At 41.6% G+C, this 27,061-nt stretch overlaps 2 long non-coding RNA genes across 3 annotated transcripts in view; one reads left to right on the top strand and one right to left on the bottom strand.

The window, feature by feature from the left end:
• Positions 1 to 20,852, top strand: part of LOC102153458 — a 60,542-nt gene extending 39,690 nt beyond the window's left edge. For both annotated transcript variants that reach the window (XR_005366765.1, XR_005366764.1), the window contains exons 3-4: positions 8,384 to 8,563; positions 20,076 to 20,852. This is a non-coding gene — a long non-coding RNA (uncharacterized LOC102153458). The remainder of the gene's footprint in view (positions 1 to 8,383; positions 8,564 to 20,075) is intronic.
• Positions 1,162 to 21,296, bottom strand: LOC119876802. Its single transcript, XR_005366771.1, has 3 exons — positions 20,656 to 21,296; positions 14,173 to 14,279; positions 1,162 to 2,888 (listed from the first exon to the last, which is right to left on the bottom strand). It is a non-coding gene; the product is annotated as an uncharacterized LOC119876802 (long non-coding RNA).
• Between the last annotated feature and the right edge of the window lie 5,765 nt (positions 21,297 to 27,061).

Below are 27,061 nucleotides of genomic sequence, written 5' to 3'. Positions count from 1 at the left end.
CTTGATCTTCTGGGAAGCGGTTGAAGAACTGAAATAAAGTCCATATTTACTCGATAGGAAATTCCTCTCATTCCCTCTTCCTCTCCCTCACTCTCTTTTTCCCCTGGGTGTGTCTGTGTTTTCATGTTTATGAAGAATGGCTGGATAGAAAGAGGAGTGGTGGTAGGTGGATGGGTGAGCAGACATATGTTTTTCAATCTCCACAATGTCTAGCGGTTCATATTGGGACCCCATTTTACAAATGACAAAACTTAGATGGAAGAGGATGATTAACTCGCCAAGGTCACATAACCTCCCAGTGGAAGAGCCAAGGTCAAAACCACACTAGTCTTACTCCTTAGTACAGTGGCTCCTTTTCCAAGAAGCAAAGTCCAAATCTCACAGAGGGTCCCATCTCCTGCCTCCTCTGGTGTGGTGGCTTGTTTGGAGAAGGTGTTAAGAAAATATGCACAAGACGGCTCTGAAGAAAAAGAGGGGAAAGCATGTTTTAAAAGATGCCCGTTGATGAGGAGTCCAGGGAATTGCGGAATCCAATACCTCGAGTGGAAAATCCAAAGCAATTACATCTGTGAGTGTTAAAAACGTGTTGTGTGCTTTCTTTCTCTGCCGAAGGAGAAGGCTGTTTACATTATGGGAGATTGTTCCACTCTGTCCCAAAGAGCTTGTTAAGGGTGACAGACAGGTTTGTTGCTCGAATGCGCACTCCAAATTAGATGAATGGAGGAATTATGAAGCAATCAAACGGCAAGGCTTTTAGCAGACCACAGTACATTGCCCTTTTTTGCTACCCCTAGGCCTGTTAGCATAAAAGAGGCTATAAAGATAAAGTGCACAATATTATTCAAGTCTGAGTTCAACAAACACGGGCAGCTGGCGCTTCATGGCAACTGTCCCCAGGATGGCTCAAAGCCGCTTTGCCTCCCCCACACTCGGAGGGAGCCGCACCTCTGCCGGCCTTGCCAGGATGGCATTGGGGCCCTTGCGTGGGTTAGAACGAGGAGAGACACTTGCCTCCCTCCCTCCCTGTCTTCACAGCCCTCGGGGGAAGGAGAGGCTGCGTGAGAAACTTCACAGGGCTTGGAGGACTGAGTGATGGGCAACTGTGCCTAAGTGTCTTCCATTAACTGGGGGGGGGGGGGGGGGGGGGGAGGGGTTGTTGGGGGGCACACAATAGCTTCTCCCATTGGGAAACACTTGTTCCCATTATGCAGGGGGCTCTGCAATCGGGGAAGAGGTGAGGCTGTTAGACTCGAGAGGGAAGCTAGGGGTGGTTGGGCCAAACCTTTCATCGTAGAGTGAGATGCCACAGTGGCACTTGGCTTGTCTGAGGCTGCCCACACAGCCATGTGTGTGCTGTACCCTCCAGAAACAATGGGCGCAGAGCGGGGGAGGATGATGTGCTTCTAGCTCTGTATCTTCTCCAGGAGGGTGTAAGCCAGAAGCCCAGTATGTAAAAGGGAAAGCTGCAAAGTCTCTCTGGCCCTGGAGGGAGTAGGTGTGGGGTGGGAGGTCCTGGAAGCCCGCCCTCCCGGCTTCTCTTTGCCCCTGTGGTCTTGGAAGACCAGGCTTGAGAAACCCCAGGGCTCTGGGGGGAAATTTCAACAGCAGCATATTTGATTTTTTTTCGTTTTCTGCCAATCCACTAAAAGTTATTATTTTTTTCCCTTGAATCCTCTCATTTTACCCAATTCAAACACATTAGTTACTATTAATGCTGTTTGACAGGGGCTGGTACCACATTTATGGCTGAGCAGCCCTTGCTGACTTCGATCTTGTTATCCTGACCCAACAGGTACAGGGATGGAGACTGTAAGAGGTTAGGTGACAGGAAGTGACAGATCTGGAGTCTGACACCAGATCTTTCTGATCCAGAACTCCCGCTCTTCTTTTAATCATGATACTCTTACTTCCAGCACAGAGGATTGGTCTGTAGTTTTGAAAGTTGTCTGCTCTGTGTCTTTAGATGTTTTTCCCCAGGAGGGGAAATGATGCGGTTAAGTCAGGATAAAGCCTAAGACCCTTTGCACTCTTACGTTTTGCTATTTGGTACAGTTTATGGTCTTAGCTAATGGTTCATTTGAGAAGAAGGGAGATTGTTCTCTTCAAATATGCATGTATGGTTTAGACATTGATATTCTGGAGGCCACGGCCCCTGACTTGGATTTTTTTTGCATGATTATTCTTTTTTACAGATCATTTAGAGTATAAAACCATGTGGAGGATCTTCGGTTCTTTCATAATCTGTTCGCATCCTACTGTCCACCACCCCTCCACACCCAAGCCCTGGTGCTTTATAAATTTGGTCTGTGGCTTTTTGGGGTCTGTTTTAAGAGGACTTTTTAGAAACAATGGGCAAACACCTCTGTGTGGAGCAAGTCTTGCCCATGTAGGCATCCTACCACTTGGCAGTAGCACATCACACTGCTCACGATGGTGCCAGCCCAACTGCTAATGTCTGGATGGAAGGAGTGGGTGGTTCCTGACACCACACTGCCCCAGGACAAAGGGAATAATTCAATTCATCTTATGGATAATTGGTCCACACGACTGCAAACTTTAGGAGTATGAGTGACATCTTTTTTTTCTTTTTCTTTTCTTTTCTTTTCTTTTCTTTTCTTTTCTTTTCTTTTCTTTTTTCTTTTCTTTTTTTTTTTCTTTCTTTTCTTTTTGTAAAGTCCCCTCCCCACTCCATTGTCTTCATTTCATACATCTGAATTTAGAATAGGCTGTGGAACTTGCTAGGCCCGGTGGACACGTGGGAGTTGGTGCAGTTGAAGGCCTGGTAACTTCCCTGCCCCACCGTGGACAGAGGGGAGCAATGCTGATGACTGGCGAACTCTGCTGTATGCTCCCAAAAACCCGACTCATTCGTAAAGCTGTGATTTCTCCTGCAGAACAACAACAACAACAACAACAACAACAACAAAAAACAAAAAACAAACCCAAATCCAACTGCTATTTTTAGAGACTTTTTTTTTTTTTTTTTTTTTTAATGAAAGGGCTATGAAAGTAAACCTAGCCAGCCAGGAAGACTATCGGTGAGCCTTCCAAATCTGTCCACTAACGGAGGAATTTGAAAGCCCTACCACAAATTGCTTTTCACTTCAACCAGGATGCTTATTATGATCCCCTGGCTCCACTCTGCTCTCCTATTACTTACACATGAATTTAGTTACCCTGTATTTTAATTACATGTGGAGAGCCAGTTTTATGTTCTCTTCTCCGACTACTCATAAACTTCACAGAGATCCCCCAAAACCATATTGTTCTTAAAATAGCCTTTGCCTCCTATCCTTACAAGGATACCGAATGACACTCTCAACCCAGCCCTGGCTTCTATAAGTTCATTAGGATCCTGGAAGGCATGTTCTTCCAAACCACAGTGTAGGTTTAGTTAAGCTTGTCCCTGGTCATGGAGCTCTATGCTTCCAAAACACCAGCAGAGACACATGATTAACAACAGGCCCGAGCTGGATTTCAGTGGTATCCTTCGAACCCACATGTTACCAGTGTTTGAGTCAAAACCATGGGCGCCAGGGGTGGTGCTTATTTTGCTTGTTAGCCCTAATGAAAAAAACACAAGGATTTCATAGGTCTCTGTCCCCCCAGGTATCCGTGGCCCTCTGTTCTGTCATTATGTTGTGGTTTGCAACTCACACGATGTACCTTTTGTAATAGCATGGCAATTGTGATTTCAGCTGACTTGAAAGTCCAGTCACAATATTAAATGCCCCGTGGAACTTCATATTGAGAAACTGTGTAAAGAAAAGGCTCTACATTTTATAGCGAGGTTGTACCATTACCATTACCCATCTCCCCCCCTCTTTTTACTCAAGATTATTTGACCACAATGGGAAGCAATATAATAAAAATATAAATCAGTCTCTGGCCATGTAATAACTGTTTTAGTTTTCCCCCCAGTTCTCCTAAAAATACAGAAGAAAAATATCATCCTCTAGCAGATTGTTGATAAATCAGACGCTAACAAGAATAGCCTGGGTGTGACATGGCTATAAAATCGGAGCCCTGAATGCTTTCCTTCCTGAAATTTCACTAATTGTAACATAATTCACCAACACAATGTTGTTGTTGTTTTTTTAATTCACATAAACAGAGCAGCTCAAAAGGCTGTGTGAATAAAGGAGTAATATCACATTCCCATATTATTTTAGAAAGCAAGTATTATTGACTCAGCTGAGTGTCATTGGTGGGTGAGAGGCTGGAGTTCAGAACTCCGGGGTTCTGAAATGTTCCTCTGATCACTGTGACTCCCTGGGAGATGATAATGGTGTATATCTCAGACAACCTAGAGTCATAATGAAATAATTTTAAACCGGTAGAGATTCTTAGAATTTATCCTTCTGTCACTGCACACCTGGGCAGAAAGAGAAAAAGAGAAAAAGAAAGGACACCTGGATCCTTTTTCACCTTTGACTATCCTAAGGCCAGATCACTAGTGGGACTGGTTGGCAATTTCCTCTTTTCCACCCCCAAATCTGTGACTTTGACAACTCGTTTATTTTTGGGGTACGAGTTTGTGAATATTTTCAAATTCCTGGGTCTTTGACAGGACTTCTCACTGGTGAAACTTGGTTGGGAAAAAGGAATTCAGAACAAAAACAGATGTCTCAAAATTCATATGTTTGACAATAATTTTTCTTTAAAATAACAATAAAGGCCATAGCTCAATGTCAGGGAAGCTCGTATCAGTGGTTCTGATGAAAAACACTCGAGTATTTCTCTTACAGAGTATCGAGTGGTAGAATTGTTGATGACACCCAAAGATGAGTTGAGTTATGGCCCTTAGTTAAGTAACTGGTTATCTAGTTTTCTTTTTCTCTGAGATTTGTTGAAAAGTCTCAGTTAAATGAGCATGAAGGTTTCCAGGTATGCATGTGAGGTATGCGGAGATTGCCCACTGTTCAGAGAGTCAGCTGCAGGCTGGAGACCATATGTGCAGCAAAGCACAGTCTCCTGCAGTGTCCTTGGCTAGAAATTCTGGGTCAAGGCCTAGAGTTGTTTCAGAGGCTTTTCCTCTTGTGGTTGCTTGGTTTCTAATTTTGGTTTCTAATTGTACCAGCCACGTTACCACAAGACCACAGCTGGAAGGTGGCACTTGGAGAGAAGGAAAGAAGCCTGTCTGATATCTCCCCTTCCTGTTAGATGGATTCAATGATGACATTAGATACAAACTGTAGATCTTTAACTTGCAAATGAATTTATATCCCATAATATCTAATTTTCCCTGATCCCCCCCAATACTGCCCACCAACTCAAACACCCAAATTTCATGCCTGAGGAAATAATTTAAAGACCCCCAAATTAACTGCTCTAGTTAAAGCAAGTGATTTTTTCCCCGACTTTTTCCATGTTGCCAGAAAGAAGAGGGGTCAAGCTTGGTTCCTACTACAAAAGATGGGGAACTAGAAAGTACAGTTCATGTCATTTCTCAGGGCGTTGGTTTCCCCATGCCTAGAGAGAAAGCTATAAAATAGGCGAGATCTCTTCTGGCACAAAGATTCTGTGGCTGGAGCCTGAGATAACAAAACTGAATTTGGGAAGAGAAACAAAAAGAATGCAAGCAGGAGGGATGACTGTATTGAAGTAAGAAATTTTAGGATGAGAATGAAGAGAGAGCTGGAAATTAAGCTCTGAGTTGAGCTTTTTCAATAGACAAAAAATCAGGAGAGGTAGGTTCAGTTCCTTGCCCCAGAAAATGGTGGGAAAAGTTAAAAACGTATGTAAGGAAAGAACTGAAGGTGTGGTACAAAAATAAAAATGAATTTCAAAATTGACCAATGGAGATTAGGAAAGAATATCTTTTGGATCCTAAATTGAAATATAGACAGAACGTCACTAGTGTGAAGACTTTTCAATGTCTTGGGATTTCTGTTTAAAAACACTGAAAGTTCACTGTGATGTATGGTCTAATTCAGATATATTGGAAGGACATTTCTCAGAGTTATCATTTGAATGATGTTGTGAAATGTTTGCTCCTTGAGAATAAACTGCTCAAGCTTTTTATAAAATGTATAAAAAGAGGTATGTGTGCATTCTTTTTCGTGCTGGCCAGCAAAGGTTGAGGAACATTGAAAATATAGATGCCTCACATCCCTTCTGTCTCCAGTCTAGCCATATGCTATAGCAATGTGTACACTATGGAACCAATAAGTCAGAGAATAAAAGTAAAACAGAAATGAATATTACTCACACAGTGATCAATAGGGAGCTCAAACCCTCTAGTTAAATTGTGACAAAATCACAATTGTCTTAACTCATAAGATATTAGTTGCCTAAATCAAAGGACATTTTTTTCTTTCCTGCTCTCTAAATGTCTGACTTAATTTTGTGATTCATGCTTGGGATAGGTTGCAGGTGCAACATCGCAAACCTCACCTCATGCTACACATCTTATTCTGACAGTTTTGTGTGAATGAAGATGTTGGTCATCTGTCATGTATGATCTCTATACTCTGGGCTTTACTTATGCTCATTTCTTTACTATTTGCAAACATTTGTTAGGTAGGTATTCTTTCTGTTTTGTTGACAAAGAAACTGAGGCTCCTAGAGTCAATGTGACTTGTTCAAGAATATTTGGTCTAGGGCAACCCCAGTGGCCCAACGGTTTAGCGCTGCCTTTGGCCCAGGGTATGATCCTGGACACCCGGGATCGAGTCCCATGTCGGAATCCCTGCATGGAGCCTGCTTCTCCTTCTGCCTGTGTCTGTCTCTCTTCTCTCTCTCTGTGTGTCTGTCATGAATAAATAAATAAAATCTTTTTTAAAAAAAGAATATTTGGTCTACTAGGGCTCTGATCAAAATGGACACGATTCCAAAATATTTAGACTTAATTCAGGCAAGACTGCATCTGAGAGCAACCATTTTCAAAGTATTAAGGACATTTCCAAACAAAACATGAACTTGTCCCTGAAGCCATTTTTTGAAAGCTATTTATCACTGAGCACCCCAAAAACATTTTCTTCTATAAAAATAATTTCTCCCATGAACTCACATCAACAAAACCCTATGAATAAGACTGTATTCTTGTAGAAAAATGCTCCAAAATGTTTGAATCCATCAATATGCCACATGTGGCTGGAAAAAGTATTTAGAAGAACAAACAATTAAAAGTCATAATAATGACTTTCCTAACCTGTGTTTAAGATCAGCAATATCGGGATCCCTGGGTGGCGCAGCGGTTTCGCGCCTGCCTTTGGCCCAGGGCGCGATCCTGGAGACCCGGGATCGAATCCCACGTCAGGCTCCCGGTGCATGGAGCCTGCTTCTCCCTCTGCCTGTGTCTCTGCCTCTCTCTCTCTCTCTCTCTCTCTGTGACTATCATAAATAAATAAAAATTTAAAAAAAAAAAATAAAAAAAAATAAATAAATAAGATCAGCAATATCACCACTACAGCAAAACCTCTTTTAAGACTGTGCTGCTGGTATAATCGGAAGAATAGTTTTCAACTTCTGTGTATTTTCTTTTTGGAGTCGGGAGCAAGGTATTAAAAGTACCATGCCTGTAAATTATACTTGACTGTCGAGGTTCTGGACCACAAAGCTGACAAGAAGGGAGCCCAGGAAATAATAGATTGAGAGGTGCTGAAACATGAGTCATCTTCAAAGGCATTCTGTTGTATGTTAGGAGGCCCTGCCTTTACTGAGAGAGCTCCTCTGGTTGCTGATCAACTCGTGGAAAGGAGGAAACGTACAGAGGCTCTCTCTCTGGCTGCACCACTGACTTAGAACCAGAAGCAGTTGTAGCTGGGAGGAATTCGGCCAGCCAGCTCCTTCATTTTAGAGACCAGCCCTGGAGAGGTAGAAGAGCTCTCCCAAAGCAGTGCAGTCAGTGAATAGCGGAACTGGGCCTAGAAGCCAGAACTAATGGAGGCTCCGCTTGGTGTTCACATAGATGAGCATGGTGGTAAAAATCCAAAAGGGAGGAAGCTTGGGGAGGGAGTGTGAGTAGTTTGTGATTTGAAGGCCGATATGAACTAGATGTGACTGAACTAACACTTATAACAAGTTCCAGTGCTGCTAAATTAGAAGGTGCTACGTCATTAACCTTGCAAACAGAAACTTATAAGCATTGACTAGACTTGACATTAAGCCAGTCACGTCTTTCCATTTCCCAGCATCCCAGGAAAATACACAGGCATGCACACATGCGCACATAGTACCACGTCTCTGTGAAAACAGGAGATGGAGACTTATTACAGGAAGTGTTGATGGTAAGATTGCCTAATAAAGCCTGTGTTTTTGTAAATAAAAAATAGTTTGGTATAATCACTCATTTTGCAGAAAAAGTAATCTTAGATGATTCATAAATAAGAGGCTTTGCTTACAAATTAGAACTCTGTCACAGGTTAATTGTCTCTTGCAGCTTGAAAAGACCAGCTCTCTATTTTCTCAGAAGGCAGTGTGGAAGACAATGCTCCTTCCTGATGCTCACGATGAACCTCCCTTCCTGGGCACAGGGGAAGATCAATCAGTTCTCTAGTTTCTGAAGCCAGTCTTGACCATCACAGGACTCATCTTGGACAATACAGTGAAAGGGGAAATGGTATGTGTCACTTTGGGCCACTGAAGAACCAGTGTTTCTGTTCTTCCCTCTCTCTGCTGCACAGATCTATAGCTGCTTCATTAGTCCAAGACCCATCCAATTGATATGACGCAGAGCAGAACATCAGTCAGCCCGGGAGGAACATAGAGTGTGAGAGGAGAATAATGCTTTCTGGTTTTAAACCATACTGATTTGGGGGTTGTTACCACAGTACAAGTTAGGCGATCCTGACTAGTGGAGCCCTGTTGATGGTCTCACACATTTCAGTAAGAATGACATGTTTCTGTAGATGTCCAAGGACTAAGTTGGCACACATCTGTTGAAAAATGGGGAGCTGTCAAGAGTTGCTTTTCTCACTGTGACCAAAAAAAATTGTATAATTATAATATATTCTTGAATGTGAGTGGTGCCTTAATTATTTAAAAAGATTTTATTTGGGGGGATCCCTGGGTGGCTTAGCAGTTTAGCATCTGGCTATGGCCCAGGGCGTGATCCTGGAGTCCCAGGATTGAGTCTCGTGTTGGGTTCCCTGCATGGAGCCTGCTTCTCCCTCTGCTTGTGTCTCTGCCTCTCTCTCTGTGTCTCTCATGAAATAAATAAAATCTTTAAAAAAATAAAATTAAAAAAAGATTTTATTTTTAAGTAATGTCTATACTGAATAGGGGTGAGGGAGTCAAACTCACAACCCCGAGATCAAAAGTGGCATGCTCCACTGACTGAGCTGGACAGACAACCCTGGTGCTTTATTTATTTTTTTAAAAAAGATTTTATTTATTTATTCATGACATGATACCACTGTATCATTGTTTTTATTCAGATGAAGAATCTTATAGAGTTTAAATGTACTCATGACTGAGATGGTGCATGAGATCTGTGTTCCATTCATTATAATATTCTGCTTCTAGTCTTCAAATAGGATGAGAAATTTTTGTCAGTTAATTCTCTCTGTGGGGTTGTGGAGGTGTGGAGGAGGAAGCCAAGAGCAAATACATTGTACCTTAGGAAGGTGACTAAATTTTATATAATCATATCTGCTTGGTGCCCATCATGGTGATTAGCATATGGTAGGACTCATAAATATGGCTATGGTTTCACTTTTAATGGGAACCATATCTCTCTGTCCCCATTTCCACATTATTCCCTAACTTGTGCCCTGCATTCAAAAAATATGCTTAAATTCCTTGTAGAGTGGACAGAGGCTGGTATCCCACAATTAAAATAAGTATTGCCTGTGCTATGGTCTGAATATTTGTGTTCCCCCTAAATTCATATATTGAAATCCTAATATCAGGGTATTAGTAGTAGGAGGTGGGGCCATTTGGAAGCCGTTGATGAATGAGAATAATACCCTTATTAAAGAGGCCTGAGAGAGCTCCCTTGCCCTTCTACTATGTGAGGATGCAATGGAAAGTCTGCAACCGAGGGGCTCTTGCCTAACAATGCTGGCACCCTGACCTTGAACTTCTAGCCTTCAGAACCTTGAGAAATAAATCTCTGCTGTTTATAAGTTACCTAGCGTGTGGTATTTTGTTATAGCAGCCTGAACAGATTATGATGCCCTGATTAACACAAACATCTAAATTTTACACTACTGTGTAAATGATAGCTATGCTAGGCAGTCTCTAAGATGGCCACCAATGGTTTTGCCTCCTGGTATTTACACTTTTGTGTAATCCCCAGCCCTAGAATGTGAGCTGTACTTGTTGACTTGATTCTAACACTTAGAATGTGGCAGAAGTGATGGTATGTCATTTTCAAGGTTATCAAATGACCATGGCTTCTGTCTTGGATAGTCTCTGGCTCTCCCTTTTTGAACCACCAGCTGCTATGTCATGAGGACACTCAGCCTAGGCAGAGGTCCACAGAGCAAGAAGTGAAGCCTGGAAACAGCCAAATGAGTGAGTTTGGAAGCAGATTCTTCAGTCTCCATTGAGTTTGATGTGACTGTGGCCGTAGCCAACAGCTTGACTGCAATCTCATGAGACACCCTGAGCCAGAGGCACTCAGCTAAGCTGATGCCCAGATTCTAGATCTACAGAAATTATGAGACTCTAAGTATTTGTTGTTTTGAGCCATTAATTTTTGGGGTAATTTGTTATGCTACAATTGATAACTAATATAAAACTAAAACTTTTAAAAAAGATTTTATTATTTTTTATTTGAGAGAGACAGAGAGAGGGAGCAACCAGGGGAAGAGCAGAAGGAAAAGCACAAGCAGACTCTGTGCTGATCATGGAGCCCGATGAGGGGCTCAATCCCGCAACCCTGAGATCATGACCTGAGCCAAAATTAAGAGTTGAATGCTTAACCGACTGAGTCACCCAGGTGCCCCAAAATGAACACCTTTTTTGAGGGCAGATTTTAATGGGCAAAGGCCTCAGTCAGGATAGAGCAAGCTCCAGAGAGAGGTCACCTATGAGGGGCAGAGGTGCATAGGGCAATATTTGCCTATCTCACCTTCATCAGACATTTTTTTCATCCTAATTTTCAGGACATGTAAATATAAGAGTTATACTTAAATGCACACACAGTGAGAGCTGAACTAACCTAGTCCAGTCCTTGCACTTGACAAAATAGAAAACCAAGATCTGAAGAGGATGTGTTAATGCATTCCATGTCACAAAACAACCCAGTCATAAGGTTTGGATTGAAACCCAGGCTTGCCAATACTTCCTCCAGTGCTTTAAGTTGTGCCATGCTACTTCCTTCTTCACAGTTTAAAAAAAAAGGAAAGAAGATTAGCATTAACCATTGCAATTCTATAAAGTATTTTTAAAAAGATTTTATTTATTTTATTTGAGAGAGAGAGAGCATGAGCAGTGGAGAGCAGCAGAGTTAGAGGGAGAAAGAGTTCCAAGCAGACTCTGCCCTGAGCATGGAGCCAAACACAGAGCTCAGTCCCAGGACCCTTAGATCATGACCTGAGCTGGAACCAAAAGTTGTCCACTCAACTGACTGCACCAACCAGGCACCCCAATGCTACAAAGTATTCTTGGAAGCTGACCATGTTTCTCATTTTAATAAACATCAAAAACTGACTTTCAGGACATTTTCCATAGTTTGTATAGGGTAGAGTCAGTCATTCATCCAACAAATATTTATTGAGCACCTACTATGTACCAGGCACTGTGCTAGTCACTAGGGTTGTTATGATGGTGAAGGCATTAGTTGGAGATACTAAAAGAAATAGCACATGTTTCTTGCCTCTTTTGTCATGGTGTTTTCTTCTGCTATCATCAATAAATACATTTGTTCCCATAGACAGGAACCATTTAAAAGCTCAATTATTCAATCTCAATATCGATCCAAAGCTTTTAATGCTCCTTTAGAGAGCTGATTGCAGTTTCAGACTCATGTGGGCAAGGAGGGCTTTTCACAGTGGTTCCAGACAAGGCAATGTCTCCGTTGCCAGGGACTCCTCCCTGAAATGGAAGAATGTCCTGGGCTACTGGGCCCCAGACAACTAGGGATAAAAATCCTCTCTGCATAACAGTTATGGCTTTGCTTGGATTATTGGGCACCAACTAAATTCTTAAAAAGGTAAAGGAAAGTGAGATATTTTCTGAGACATTTTGTGAGCCACATGTGTTGGCAGTGAAACAGCATGAATTTTTGGAGTTCCAGATCCTAGAAAGAAAGTTGGTTTGATGTTTTCTAGTTAAGTAACATTGGACAAGACACTTAATGGTAAGCCTGCCATTATTCATGTGCAAAATAATGAGGATAATAATAATTGTACCACTTGACTGTGGGAAGTGCTTTGTAAGCTAAGAAACAGTCTCCAACAGTTCCCTTATTCCCTAAATATAATATCTCTGAAAGCAGAGATGGGCAATCAAACTTTTTAATCTTACATAGTCTCAAAGGCTGTGCCTAATACTTGGTAGATGCTCACCAATTGCTGAAAAGCTACTACCTAATAATAGTCATAATCTCTGAGTGCATACCAGGTGCCTAACAATGTCCTAAATACTTCCCTCAGGGGGCAGCTCTGGTGGCGCAGCGGTTTAGCGCCGCCTGCAGCCCCGGGTGTGATCCTGGAGACCCGGGATTGAGTCCCACGATGGGCTCCCTGCATGGAGCCTGCTTCTCCCTCTGCTGTGCCTCTGCCTCTTTCTCTCCCTGTGTTTCTCATGAATAAATAAATAAAATCTTTAAAAAAAAATAAATAAATACTTCCCTCATATTGAATTTTGATTCCTGACAATGACTTCCTAGGTGAATATTATTATCCTATTATACAGGTGAGAAAATCGAGGCACAGGGTAATCGAATAGTTTTAACAGTCACATAGTCAGTAGCAGAGCTGTCATTTAAACCCAAACAGTCTGGCTTGCTGCCAAGGTGGGTATCGATACACTGTTCCTCATTAGGAAAAAATACAAGCAGAAAGAAAAGAATTAGTTCCTTTACACTGAATTAATGAGTTCTTCTTTTAAATAGGTTTTTATCCAATATCCCCCCCAAAAGACAAACCAAAAAACTCACCAAAAGACCCAAAACACAAAAAACAAAAGCAGCATCCAATCCCAACAAACAGAAAAGTCCCAAATCATATCAATCCAGATAAAATCATATTGAATTCTCCTCAGTTTGGTCTTTTTTTCTGGTTAGATGAGCCCTTAAAAATTGTTTATTTAGGATGCTGAGGCAAAGCTGAGGTTCTTTCACCTGGGAAACTATCTGAAAAGCACGAAGAAGCAGGCTGTGAGTTGGTAGCTGTGCTTGAAAAATGATTTATGCAAACCAGTAATTCTTGGTTGATTGTCTAGACTGTAGCCTATCTGCCTATCTTCTGTCCCAGTGAGCATATAGTGACAGGACATGAAAAAATTAAAACCTTGGAAAGACCTCCCAGATAGGCAAATAGCAGAGTACCCTCGACAAATCCTAAAGGGAGGGAGAGGGGAGATGAAGAAACAAGTATTTCTTAAAAGCAACCTAGGCAAGATCTATACAGTTAGTTCATCTTCATCCCAGTGAGTCAGAAGATGCTAAACACATCTTGCAGATAAGGAAGCTGAGGCACAACGAGGTAAGGTAATGGCCACCTCAAGGTGCTCTGGCTGCGATTCAAAATCAGGATTCCCCCACTTACCCCCTACTTACCCTGAAACCCACGGCCTCTATGTCCTGCTGCTAGTATATTCTACTGCTGCTGCCGGTAGGCAGCCTTGACTGGCTGTTTTCACTAACCTGCACTTAGTTCTAAGAAGCCACTGGTGTGCCAGAGACTACTACAAGATGACCAAGAAAACATTGCTATTATGTGGAGGGGAGGAGAGAAGAACAAAAGAGCGGAAAGAAAGAAGGAAAGCCCAATGGAAATCACAAAAGAGGGCCAGTCAGAGAAAAGCCTTTAAGCTTTTGACAAAGTGGAGAAAGAAGAAAACAGTACTCCTAAGGCGTGAATTTTCCAGAGGATAAGTTTCTAATTCTAATAATCCTATTAAAAAGTAGACGAAAGCTCCAGGGAACCCTAGCTATCCTTTTTTTCAAAGATGGCTACTTGCTTTCTGCCTTTTGTTATTCCCACCCACTCCCTCAGGGTCACTGGTTTGGGACCTTTCTGCATTCTCTGAACTATGAATTAGTCTTTGACTTCTTACCTCATTCTTTAAGAAGTAGTCTTGCCAAGATCAAATTGCCCAAGATGTTTAGGTCAGCGGTCACCGACTGAATGCTGATCCGCAGATGGAACACGGACCATGATGAGCTTGTCAGTGTGTTGGGTTGTAGCGAGAAAAACGAATAACCTGGTGAGCTTTTCATAGCACTAAACATCCAATACTGACATCGTTTAGTCTGAGATTATGTTGTTCGTTTGATGTTTCAGTGTTTCTTGTTTTATGAAATTTTGAAATGATGGTGAAAGCAGATGATTCCCCTTACATACTTAAAAAAAAGTCTAAATGGCCTGTGAAGTCCTTTCTCAGTCAATTTTAGGCACCAATTTGAGACACATGCCTAGTCCATTGGAAAGAATCTGGTATGGGCCTTGATTTAGACTCTGAGGACTGTTGGTGGGGGAGTTGTTGCTATATCTGATAGAAGAGTCCATAGCTTGTTTTAAAGAATAAATTAAAAAAAAAAAAGAATCAATTAGAATATATACATTGAGTTCCAACTGTAGCATCTGGTATATGGTTGGTATTAAAATAAGTATTTAAGAGGTCTTCTTTTTCTCCCTCAACCTTCCTTTCTTTGAGACAGTTCTGTGATTTGCATGACTTTTGACCTTCTTGGCCCTGGCCTGCTAAATGCCAGTAGTAATCCCAAGTTCCTCTTTTAAAAAAATTATGATTAAAGTATACTTAATATGCAATGTTATATTAGTTTCAGGTGCCCAACATAATGATTTAACATTTCTATACATTTCGTAATGCTCACCACTATAAGTATAGTTGCCACCTGTCACCACACAAAGTTGTTAAATAATATTGATTATATTTCCTACGCTGTGCTTTTTTCTCTTTTTTTTAAAGATTTTTAAAATTTATTTGAGAGACAGTGCACAGTAGGGGGTAGGAGCAGAGGGGGAGGGAGGAGGAGACTTCCCACTCAGCAAGGAGCCCAATGTGATGTAGCTCTATCCCAGGACCCTGATGAGATCATGACCTGAGTCAAAGGCAGCTGCTTAATGGGCTAAGCCACCCAGGCACCCCCTATGCTGTACTTTTCATTTTCCTGACTTATTTATCCTAAAATTGGAAGTTTGTATCTCTTAGTCCTCTTCGTTTATTTTACTCAGTCCCTTATCCTACTGTCCTCTGGAAACTGCTAGTTTGTTCTCTGTATTTATGAGTCTGTTTCTGTTTCTTGTTTGCTCATTTTTTTTTTTTTGATTCCACATATAAGTGAAATCATGTAGCATTTGTCTTTCTTTGCCTGACTTATTTCACTTACTGTAATATCTTCTAGGCCCATCCATGTTGTCCCAAATGTCAAATCTCATTCTCCCTCATGGCCAAGTAATATTCCATTGTGTACACACACACACACACACACACACACACACCACATATATATACACATACTTACACATACACATATATATGTATATATGTGTATATGGTATGTGTATATTATTATCTAAATTAAACCACATACCACATATATACACTATATATACATATATAAATATATATATACACATACATATGTAGTATGTACACACAGACACAGACAAACTGGAATATTACTCCAACATAAAAAAGAATGAGATCTTGCTATTCATGATAACATATAACATATTTACCACAGATAATATGTGTATAGTATATATACTGTATATACAGTATGCATATATTATTACTATATATACACTATATATACATATATACACATATATATGTGATACACACACAATGGAATTTTTTTTTAAGATTTTATTTATTTATTCATAGACAGAGAGACAGAGAGAGAGAGAGAGGCAGAGGGAGAAGCAGGCTCCACGCAGGGAGCCCGACATGGGACTTGATCCTGGGTCTCCAGGATCACACCCCGGGCTGCAAGCAGCACCAAACCGCTGTGCCACCGGGGCTGCCCCACACAATGGAATATTACTCAGCCATAAAAAGAGTGAGATCTTGCTATTCACAACAGCATGGACGGACCTAGAGGATATTACACTGAGTGAAATAAGTCAGACCAAGAAAGACAAATACCTTGGTCTAGCTGTCTATACAAACATATACATACATACATATATATAAACCACATCTTTTCTATCCTTTCATTTATTGATGGATACTTAGGTTGCTTTCATATCTTGGCTATTATAAATAATGAATACAGGGGTTCATATATCTTTTCAAATTAATGTTTTCATTTTCTTTGGGTAAATACCCAGAAACGGATCACTATAGTATTTCCATTTTTAATTTTTTGAGGAAACTCCATATTGTTTTCCACAGTGGTTGTAGCAATTTACATTTCTACCAACAGTGCACTAAAATTCTTCTTTTCCACATCCTCAGAAACACTTGTTATTTCTTTTTGATACAAGCCACTTTTATATATGTGAGGTGTTATAGCATTGTGTTTTGGATGTGCATTTCCCTGGTGGTTAGTGATGTTGAACATCTTTTCATGTGTCTATTGGCCGTCTGCATGTTTTCTTTGAAAAATACATCTATTCAGGGTATTTGCCCAATTTTTAAATTGGATTATTTGGGTTTTTATGTTTGTTTGATTCTTTGGCATTGAGTTGTAGAAGTTCTTTATATATTTTGGATATTAACATTTGTTGGATATATCATTTGCAAATATATTCTCCCATTTATTAAGTTGCCTTTTTGTTTTGTTGATGATTTCCCTTGCTTTGCAGAAGCTTTTTATTTTGATGTGGTCTCAAAAGTTTATTTTTGTTTTTGTTTTCCTTGCCTCAGGTGACATATCCATAAATATGTTGCTAAGGCCAATGTCCAAGATATTACTGCCTGTTTTCTTCTGTTTTTTTTTTTTTTTTTTTAAAGATTTTATTTGTTTATTTGAAAGTGAGAGAGCATGAGTGTGGGTAAAGGCAGAAGGAGAGGGAGAAGCAGATTCCCCACTGAGCAGGGAACCCAACAGAGGGCTCTATCTCAGGCCCCTGGGATCATGACCTGAGCTAAAGGCAGATGTTTAACCAACTGAGCTATCCAGGTGCCACTCTTCTAGGACTTTTATGATTTCATGTCTCACATTTTGGTCTTTAATCCATTTGGGTTTATTTTTGTGTGTGGTGTACATTGTGTATTTTTATGGTCCAGTTTAATTCTTTTGCATGGAGCTGTCCAGTTTTCCCAGCACCATTTATTGAAGAGACTGTTTCTTCCTCACTGTATATTCTTGCCTCCTTTATCGCAGATGAATGGGCCATATAAGTGTGGGTTTATTTCTGGGCTCTCTATCCTGTTCCATCGATCTCCAGTTCATTTTTTTTAAAAGATTTTATTTATTTATTCATGAAAGACACACACAGAGAAGCAGAGACACAGGTAGAAGGAGAAGCAGGCTCCATGCAGGGAGCCTGATGAGGGACTCGATCCTGGGACTCCAGGACCATGCCCTGGGCCGAAGGCAGGCACTAAACCGCTGAGCCATCCAGGGATCCCCAGTTGTTTTTTTTTTTAAGATTTTATTTATTTATTTATGAGAGACAGAGAGAGAGAGAGAGAGAGAGAGAGAGAGAGGCAGAGACACAAGCAGAGGGAGAAGCAGGCTCCATGCAGGGAACCGGACTTGGGATTCGGTCCAGGACTCCAGGATCACACCCTGGGCTGAAGGCGGCGCTAACCCGCTGAGCTCACCTGGGCTGCCCTCAAGTTCAGTTTTGATGACTAAAAGACCTCTCTACTTTTATCAATCTCTCCATCTGAACAAGAATTACTTAAGACTCAGGTGGGATTCTCTGAAGCATCTTATGATGACCTATCACTATTCCCCACTCCTACCACAGATACATAAACGCATATAGAGGCAAATGATGTTGCCTAGTTTGGGTCATCAAAATGTTTTATACAGTACTATACTTTAACTAGGTAATACTCATAATATCCTTAAAATAAAAATGAACATGTGAATCAGGCAGTGCCATTTTCTGATAAAATGTTTAGAAATGAGTCTAAGCTCTGTTGCCTTTTAATTGATCTTTCCTTTAGGAGTTGCTTCTACTTTGAGTCCTACCTTGACAGAACCATTTCCTCTCTTCTGCCCTACAGAGTCATATCTGTATTGGAATGTGCCAAGTCTGTGTAATAACTGGCACAATGTCTGGCACAATGTCTGGCACACTGTAGTTGTTCAGTAGATGTTATTGGATGACTAGATGAATGACTACTGCTCAATATCAAATATATTCTACTGGGGAACGTACAAAGGATGCCCAAGTAAACGCAAGAGCAAAAAGAGTTCAGATTCATTCATGTATCATTCATCCAGACATCCCCACACTCATCTCCAATACCAAGAAAGATTTATCTCTTCTCTACACAGTTCTCTAGTGAATGTTGTACCTTTGCCTTTTTGTTTGATCTTACTTTCCCTTCATATACTCAAACTGATTCTAATTGAACCAGTTTTGCCTGTGTGTGGGATTTTGTTGGGAGAAGAAAGCATATATTAATTTCCTTTTCCTTGAGTCCTACAGAGCTGATTCTTTTTCTTCCTCAGAATGAATCCTTTTCACCTGTTTTCTTTTTTGGGTTGATGGCAGTATGTGAGCATTAAGGAGGAATAATTTCTGAGGGCCTGAAACTTTCTCTTCCTTCCATTCCAAAGCCCGCACACATGTTCGTGATTTTTGTTCAAAGGTCTTAGACCATGTAGGAGTACATGAAATGGCACATAGTTTGATGCCGTCAAGAGTCCAGCTGCATGGTAGCTCAGCAATCTGGGTAGGAAGGGAATCTATAGTTGTTGTGCTGGGTGCTGTGCTAGATACCTTAAAGTAATTATTCCATTTTCTCTCCAAAGAACGTTGGGGTATTATTATGGTAAAGTAGGAAAAAGGAAGCCAAAGACTAGCCTCTGTTGAATACACCACAATTAGCCCTTGCTGTCAAGCATCTTTCTAAATGCTTTTATATAACTTCACAACTCTTGGAGGCAATTTTATGATTTTCATTTTACAGATGTGGAAATGGAAACTCAGTGTGTTAAATCTTTCTCGTGAAGATCCTCAGTGAGAAACAGAGAAGGCCAGAGTTTGAACGGCATGTGCTGGCTTAGATACTTATACTGTGTTTTGTGTATTTATGCCTTGTTCATTTTTCAAGGAATACATTTGCACATGTTGCTGTTTGCTTCTCATTAAATGGTGTCCTTGTATTTATCTGTGTACATTTATATACCTTTACACTAGATTTACTGTCCTCTTTGGCCAATAAGTACTTTCTGTGCTTTGCTATATACTTGAAACTGATTTACTGAAGTCCCAGCTTCTTGGTATAAACCTAAAAGTGATTTTTTTTCCCGTTTTCCAATGGTTTTGTGTTGAAAATCCCCTTTCCCCATGGGTGGTAGGTCCTGAGCACCATCTTGGACAGATCCTATTAGTTTCAGCCACTTTCATCATTAGCAAAAATCTCATTCTGATACCTGAGGCTCAGGTCTCTAAACTGGTAAACTTCAGTCTCAAACTTGTTTCGAAACTGTTACTCTCCTGTCCCCCCAGAACAGATGAAGCCCACTTATAGTGAAGTGGATGAAGTTGTAGCAGGAATGGCAGGAGATGGAGGGACACCAAGGTTGCTCTTTATATACCCCTTGCTCCCATCATGGTGATCAAACATCTCAGTTTTGGGAGTATTTCCAGCTTGTACCTGTTGTTCTAGGGTAGTAAATAGCAACTTACTTAATTCTCAGATTTGTCTTGGCTTGCATAACAAATTATAAGATCACCCTACCTATCCCTCTTCTCTGTCCTGCCCATCTATTGTCAGAGTGGGGAGGTGGGAGGGGAAGGCAGACATCTCTCTGGTGAGACCTGTAGATTGTGGCACCCATCAATGATTTCTCTGTGTTGCAGATATCCAAATGTTCCTGCTCTGGTGGGTTGAGCTCTTTAGAGGACCTTCAGAAGCTTTCCAGCTGTGATTCCAGCTTCTCTTCCTCCCACATCATATCAGATTTTGCCCCAACAATGCACTGCCTAACAGCTTCCTGCAAGGGATCCTTCTCCCATGAGGAAGAAGCACTGTACAACCCTTTTGCAATGAAAAGGGAGGAACTAATCTGTGCTCATCAATGCTGCCCTCCCCCAGATGCCACTTCCTCTCCCCTCTCAGTTTTCTTTTCATAGGGACTGTAGTAGAAGGAGAAAGAGGTATTGTCTGTAGAGCTGGCTCTGCTCTGGTGCTTCTCAGTAAGTCATGAGGAAGTAAATGGCCCATAATTCCTAGAATGTATGGAATTTTACTCCCAGGTGCTCAGCAATCTCAGGGCAATAGGTAAAGCCCTACTTGACATCACACGCACATACAGATAATAAGTACCACCCTCCACGGATATGGCAGCATCAGCCATACTGACAACACCCGCCATACAGTCACAGCCAAGTTCAACAGAAACTAGTACCCTTGCCAGTTCCAGTTTTGCTTTTGACTCACCTTTTAACATTTGTCCCCTTCTGTTCAAAGGTTTTTTTGTTACAGTTTAGAACTGGAGGGGGCTCCTTCCTTCTTAATTATCTTGTCAACAGAAAGACATTTTCTCTCCTTGACAAGCCACTTCAACCAGTCAACAATATTTCTCCAGAAACCAGAAAAAAAAAAAAAAAAAAAAAAGAGTAGATCAAAGAACTCCCGATTCTTAAATACCATCCGTCAACACGGCCAACTTTCCTCCTTCTCTGATTTCTCTAAAACCAGATTAAAAATTCCTCAGAGGGCTGGAGCCATGTCTTATCTGTCCTTGCATGGCTGGTAGCTAACACAACGTCTGACGCCTTGCGTTTGTTCAGAAATAATTTGTTCCCTGATTACATTTGCATTTGCGCCGTTCTCGGTGCCGGGCACGATGGGGATGTGAGTGCCGAGCCGTTTTATTAGCGTTGGAATACCGGGGCGTTTCTTTGCCTCGTTTTCCAGGTTGCTTGAAGAAAGAAAGAGTTCATTTAGAGAACGTGCCATTCAGTTAGAACCACGTTTCTCAAAACTTTGCTTTCTTTGCACCAGTGCCAGAACGTTATCGCGGGACGCGACCCGAATAGGGCTCAGAAAACCACCTTCACGCCTCAGGCCCCGTTGGGGCCCCGTTGGGGCCCCGCCCCCGCCCCGGGACGCCCGCGCGGCCGTCGGGGCAGCCCTGGGACAGCCTCTCTGCGCTAACCTCTCTGCGCATGCTCCGGCCCTGGCCGCCCCGCCCCGCCCCGCCCCGCCCCGCCCCGCCCCCGCCCTGCGGGGCTCCCAGGTGGGGTCACGCGGTCAGGAGTCAGGCTCCGGGCCCGGCTCGACTCATAAACGTGGAAATAACAAAATGTGTTCCCCGAAGCTTTGCGGCATTGTCAGGAAATGGGCTGCTCGCATGCTGCACTTCCCCGGATCTGGAAATTCTGCCGAGCTTGGGTTGACTCCAGAAAAAAAAGTGTGAAAGTGCTGGGGGAAGAGCGGAGAGGCGGGAGCGCGGCCTGGGCAGCCCGCGGCGGCCAAGAGCGCTTTGCGGAGGCTCGGGGCTTTGCAGAGACTTTGGTTCCCACATTTTCCACGTCTCCGAAGTTTGCGTGGCACCCTTGGGGGGAGTAGGCCCGGGAGTTAGGGCTGCCGGCGGCCGCGAGAAAGCAAGGCGCGGAGAAGTCTAACCTCGGAGCTCCTCCCGGGCCGCCGGCCTAGGCCCCGCCGACGTGTCTGGAGGACGTGAGGGGTGCAGGTGGCTTCAGGAATGATTCACGTGCCACAGGTGGACGCCGAGCTCCCTGGTACCCCGAGCTGTGCCCATGATCTCGGGGGCACGCACCGAGGACCTCAGCACCGCTCTCCCTTGCCTTGTGTTCCCCAAACAACACCTTTCTGGTTCTTCTGAACTCCGGGAGGAATGTTCGGGTGTTTGAAAGCGTCTACGTGGAATTTCTAGGCCCTACAGGGAAGCTGTCCTACTAGGGGCGCGCAGTTTGGGTTGGAGGGACCTAAAGTTCGAAGTTTTCCCCTTCTTGGTGGCTTTCTCTTCTGTGTTCCTGGACCTCAGGGAGTCGTGAGATCCAGAGGGCAGGGGTGTGAGGGCAGTGGCCCCGAGGCATGGTGGCCTCTGGTCCTTGCCTCAAGTTAGGCCCTAAGATGGTGAGGTACAGTGGCTGACCAGCCTCCTGGAAGAAGCACAGCCCATTCTGGGTGGTTGGCATTGCTGCTTCTCAGGAACCGCCTCGGGAGACTAGACAGGAATTTGATCACCAGTCAAACTAAAGGATACGACAGGGCTTTATGCTTATTTTAGGCGTATGTCATTATTGTTTTCCCCAGGATGCAGTTTGGGGAGGTTTTGGGGGGAGGGGTTCTCACCCTCCTGTCTTCAGAGGCTTCCACTGTGAGAGTCTCTCAACCTATGATACTTGTATTCAAATCCTGGTTCCCATGCTGTGTGATCTCGGGCAAGTTACTTAACCTTTCTGAGTTTCTGCTTCCTCAGCTGGAAAGTGGGGATGATAACAGAACTTAAGTCACAGGTTTGCTGTGAGATTTTATGGAATTAGCACAGGTAAAGCTCTTAAAATAGTGCATATGTGCCAGCTAAGATCCTTATCATTTTGCTTAAGCACCATTGATCACATAATTTGACACAGAGGCCAAAGCAGGTATTTTTCAAAAGTGGTACTTTCTAATAGAGTCCTGTCTGGAAGCTGGGGAAAGAACTAGAAATCTCAAGGTTTTCTTAGAAAGAAGAGGCTCCTGTAAAAATTCTGATTTCAGTCTTGGTTACCGTCACCAGTACTTTTTGAACCAATCTTGCCTTTAATTCCCCAAGTTCTTTGAAGAGCACACTGTACTAGTTCTCCGTACGAATTTTAGGGCATTTTGCATCTGTTGGTTAATGTTTTTGAAGTCTCTAAGCGAAAGGCTCTCAATGTCTTTTCAAGCACACACCTCTGCATGCTTCTGCTTTGAGCACCAGTTATGAAACTGAAGCTGGGATTAAAGTGCAAAATGTCAGCAAATGGTCTGGAGTCTTCTGGAGTACATTTTTGCACCGTAAGCACTTCGTTACTCGTCTCTAAATTATTAAAAAGAAAAGAAAGGGAAGAAAAGGTGGGAGGGAGCTGGCTCAGATCACCTAGGCAAAGCCACTTTCTGTGAATGCTGCTATCCCAACGCACAACAGGAAACTTATTGAAAACCTAGGGGGTTGGAGAAAAACAGTAGCTAACGCAGCAAAGAGTGTCAAGAGAAGACAGGGAGAGAATGCAGAGGGCCCAGAATTACCCCCAAATTACCCAGAGAACTGAACGTAGCTCTCCATTTCTGGAACTTTCTGTAGAGTCCTGCCTGGGAGGGTCCCTAACTCTCCAGGGGGCAGTTCATGTTGGTGCATGCCCACATGCAGGCACCCACACATGCACACGCACATCTGGCACTTGAATTGCAGATAACCTAACCCGACACTAACCTTGGCATAGCTACAGAAGTCATATTTTTACCAGGATGAACTGTTGTTGAACAATTTCTCCAATGCATTAGTCATGCTTTAACTTTAGACGTGCAGGTTTTTTAAAATGCTTTTTAATGAAGGGAGAATATGATCATTTCCGAGTGCCAGAGTTATTCACGCACTCATATGGTATAAAAGCAATCAAGAGTCACCTCTGTCAAGGGATTCTCTTTAGTAAAGTAGGTGGACCTATCTTTTATGAGTTCCTTTGAATTGCCAGAGTTGAGAACTCACTGAATTACCTATAGAAACAGAAATTGAAAACAATGGTGAAGTCGGCCTGTTGCTTTGAACATGTAATTACTTCTTACTTGGCCAAATCGATGTTTTGCTGAATAAACTAGGAATTAAAGTACATCTGATATTGCTATTTTATCCTTACTTTTATTAGAATTCCTTCTGAAAACCTGTAAGTAATTTTGTAATTGCCCATAGGATTTCAATAAATAATGAAATAATGATGATTTTGTTTTGAGGGCCAGCTGTGCCAGGCATTATATTTAGTGATTTAGTTACAGTATTAAAGCAGTACGTCTCAAAGTGTGCATCCTGGATGCATCAGCATTACCTGGGAACTTGTTAGAAATTCAGATTCTCAGGCCTCATTTCAAGACTACTGAATCAGAGACTCTGAGGATGGGACCTAGTAATCTGCATTTTAATAAGCCCTTCAGATGTTTCTGATGCATGCTTACATTTGAAAATTAGTGAGTTAGTTAGGGTAACTACCTACTGAATAAGTATGTAATTACTCTACTGACTTAAGGTAAGATTAGTCTGCTATAACAAAGAGATTTAACAAGTATATGTTTATATTTAGGTCCTGGCAAAACTAATGAGGAAGGTTTATCACACCCACTTTATAGATGAGAATACTGAGATTTGAGGAGATTTAAATCACACAGCTGGATTCCTTTCCAGGCAAATCCATCTTCAAAGCCTGTGTTTTTACCATAGTCTATGGGATCAACAACCATAGCCCTTCTGGTGGACAAATTAATGTTAAAATGGTTTACAGAAAGTTTTAGATCTGGAGGTAATCAAGATCGAGAACTAGATATATTCTTCGTCATCAATCCGGAGAATCTTTCTTTCACTAATTTAACCATATGAACTCAGCAAATGACTTAGAATCTTACTTCTTTCATTCAAAATAGGATAATAATAGTGCATTTCATCACATGTCTGGTGAAAACAAAGGAGATGGTTTCCAGGGGACTTGGAACTCCTCAGAAAGCACTATGTCATTCAGCTGTACTTTACTAAGTACATAACAACCTGAAAAGTTACATAAAAATAATTTTTTCTCAATGAGGTATACTTTGAATATACCAAGGAAATCTCCATGTAAAAAATATCACAACCCCTAACTGGAGTAAAAATAATATTTTTGTGATGCAAACCATATTCTCCAATACAGTAATGCTTTGTCAAGGAACAATAGGAGAACTCTCTGGAAAGCAGGCAGCATAGAACAATTGGTTCAATGGGAAAAGATGAGATTGGGGATTATACATTTCAGAGGCACAATAACAAAGTTATTATTTTTGGTTCAGGAATTTCAATAGTCAAAGTGTTTTATAGCTATGAGTCTATAGCTATAGCACCTTAGCATCACTGGCTGTACCCAACATTTGATTACATTGATTTTTTTTCCTAAAAATAATAGCCTTCATTTCCCAAACATAACCAGCACTATTGTTAATACAGGCGTTCTCTTACATACTTTCAATCTATTTTTTAGCCTTCTGTTACACACTAAAAAGCACAACGCTCTTCAACTAGATGGTAAGCTATTTGTGCAATGTTTCTTTTTCTACCACAATGTTAGTTTCCAAAAGAGAATGATTTTAAACAATTATGTTACTTTTTTGATCAATTGGAATAAAATCAAATTAGGTAGATGGAAACGACCTAAATCGAAGCAAAAATGCCCAAATATGTTTATGATTAAAGTCTGTGTTTTTAAAGTGGCACACACCTGTGTTTTAAGGCTTCCAGTTATATATAGGAATGACGTTTTGAATTTCTAGAAGTATAAAAATAAAAATAGGATTCGGGTTTCCTGAGGTTTTCTGATTGAAGCAGTCTAGCTTTTAGTACATTCAAAGAGAAGGTGCTTTCAGAGGGCATAGAGGAGGGAAACACTGGAGGGCACGAGTTGCACATCCAAATGTCTATAGGGGCAGGGAAGCAAAATGTGTGACACGGACTGGGTGCAATGTAATGAAAGATGGTGGGGACTGTGGCAAAGCCAAGAGGGCCCATAGAGGATTTTGCATGTCAGCTCCAGCCGATTGTTGCTGTGTGGAATTCCTGCCAAGTGTTGCCAGATTTTTTTTAAAGAGCTAGAAATGTGAATTTCTAGGTGACATCTCCCAATTTTCAAATGTTAATTCGAACACTCTTGTAACGGTGTGATCTCGAATATATGAACCAAACAAGGCTCATTTGTGGGCTGGGTTTGGCTCATGTGCTGCCAGTTTGTACCATCTGAGAAATACAGGTTGGGGTGTGTGTGTGTGTGTGTGTGTGTGTGTGTGTGTAATAGGCGACTTAGGACAACAGTAGTGAAGGGATTATATTTACTGAATCAATTCAACATGTTTGTGCATAGGTGTAGGTAATCTGAGGCAAATATGATATGACCTTGATCTTCATTTTATTTTAAGAAGAGTGGGCACATCTAAATTTTAACTCAACACTCTTATGATATATTATCATGAAGTCGTGAAAGAAGTGAATTAGGCCATTCTTCAATATTCGGCTAATTAATTGGGGTCATATTGGTGGTTGGCATATAACCACAAATGAAACCCCCCAAACTGAACTGAAGTTTAATACATTTAAATTGGTTTCAGATTCTGTTGGTAACATGAGCAACAGTAGGTGCAACCACAACTTCATATTTATAATGGAATTGTCCAGTGGACATCCTTAGGGCATGACTTCACCATAAGAAGTTAAAGTAGGGACAATATACTCTTTTAATTTTCATTCCGCCAAAAGAGACCTACATAATTCAGTTGTGGCTGTGTTCTGTTACTTGTGGCTGGTGCGGTTCCTTTGGCTCATAAAAGTAAAAACCATTTCATATCATCTCTCCTCGATTGTCTCGTAAACGTAAATCAAAGAGGGAAAAAAGCTATAAAACAAACACAAATACCCAGTAGATATGCTAAGAAATAATGGACTGGGATTATTCCTTAACATACTTAAGTATGGTGCTTTGCATAACAGATATACCTCTCCTTTGTCAATAGATGGGTTCCTGAAAAGTTACTTGTAAATCAATTTTGCAAAACAAAATCATATTTTAAATGAATTAGATGAGTTTGCTATTTAAAAGGAAAGCTAGCGTAAATCTTTTGGGAGAGC

This window comes from Canis lupus, chromosome 11, assembly GCF_011100685.1.
Source record: "Canis lupus familiaris isolate Mischka breed German Shepherd chromosome 11, alternate assembly UU_Cfam_GSD_1.0, whole genome shotgun sequence".
Taxonomy (NCBI): domain Eukaryota; kingdom Metazoa; phylum Chordata; class Mammalia; order Carnivora; family Canidae; genus Canis; species Canis lupus.
Note: the sequence above shows the minus strand (reverse complement) of the source record. Positions and strands in the feature narration are given on the sequence as shown.